Below are 1,662 nucleotides of genomic sequence, written 5' to 3' on the forward strand. Positions count from 1 at the left end.
GAAGAAAAAGACAAACATATACACACCAAGTGGAGTTAATTACATTTTGGTCCCTATTGTTTAAAAGATTTATTAAAACGCAGAAAGAGACAAACATATAAAAGAACAAAAAGTTAAAAGACAAAAAAAAACTTAAATGTTAAAATGAGAAAATTATGAAATGGTGAAAATGCCCTTAACTTTCACGGATGGAGTGGATCGCTATTAAGGTGAGGGACCAATCTGTTACAAAATGACATATGATGAGTCCTAATTTGTAATAAATAAAGTTTTAGTATCATTTTCGTAAAAACCACCAAACCACAGGGATTAAATCCATAATTTACTCTCTTTTTTAATTACTTATTACAAGTATATGATTCAATTTGAGTTAGAGACGTTTTTATTTGAAACTCAATATGCATTTATTTTTAGTTTGTCGAATTTGAAAAGTCGAAGTTAAGCACGTTCATGGAAAAAGTATAAGATTCCAAATATTTCAAGACAAAATACAAATGAAGATAACGTTATCAAAGTCACCGACAATGGATAAGAGTTTGTTCGACGCCCGTCATTCGTCGATTCCACGGAAGACACAAGGGGGAAATCGAGAAAAATGAAGTATATTACCGAAGAAGCAAAAGTCCAAATTAGGTTATAAAATTCAAATATTTTTATTCAATAAAAGTATGGTATTACAGTAAGATTTTAATCAAGAAAAATAAGTATGTTAATATGATGTACCATATGCTATAATGATTATACGCTATACAAAAGATGGTATATGTACGTACTTTGCTTTACAGTCCTTACTTTATATATTATATTATTATTATATATTGATTTTATTATATAAACATACACACACACACATACACACACACATAAATATATATATAGATAAATTGAGAAAATTGACACCTATACTTTATAATGAAGCATATATAAAGATCAACCTCAATATTTTGATGATATGCAGACTCTCGATATGCACCTTGAGTACTGGTAAATCAAGATCATCTGTGACATCTATAACTCCTGACTTTAGTTGTTATATAAATGGATCCGGTCTAGTCTGCTCAAATCTTGTACCATGACAGAGGAAGCGATATTATCTGTGTATGTCACTCCATGTAAATCGTTTGCAAGAAACTCAAATGTGTATTAAGTAACAAAATAACAGACCAAGAGACTGAAATCCAAACAATGGTTGGACTGCATTAGAAGGCATCCCAGGAAAAAAAATTGATGAACTTCTTCTGAAATGAGATTATATAAATAGACAAACATTATTAATGTTATAATCATTTAGATTCAATTTGTTGAAAAGAGCAAGTCAAGAAAGGTCAAATACATAACAGTAGGATAACCGGCATTTGCTTAACCAATCCTACAACTTAGTTGTTGTGGCCTGAACCTGTGTTATTATTATTATTGTTATAATATAAAGAGTACTTATGTCTAACACAAAATATTTTTTGAAATAGGGGCAATGGAAAACATACAGACATCGTCACAGTAGGATTTCAAAGGCTGAGAAACCCAGCTTGATATTCGAAAAAGAGGTTATGGCAGTAAACCTCTTCCCTCTGTATGTTCTTCCTTTTTTCATTTTATTTACATATTTCACAGATAAAATGAAGCAATTCTAGAATAGAGAATCACAGATCAATGTTATAAAAT

The sequence above is a fragment of the Cynara cardunculus genome, unplaced genomic scaffold (assembly GCF_001531365.2).
Source record: "Cynara cardunculus var. scolymus isolate 2C unplaced genomic scaffold, CcrdV1 Un_Scaffold_6909, whole genome shotgun sequence".
Classification (NCBI taxonomy): Eukaryota; Viridiplantae; Streptophyta; class Magnoliopsida; order Asterales; family Asteraceae; genus Cynara; species Cynara cardunculus.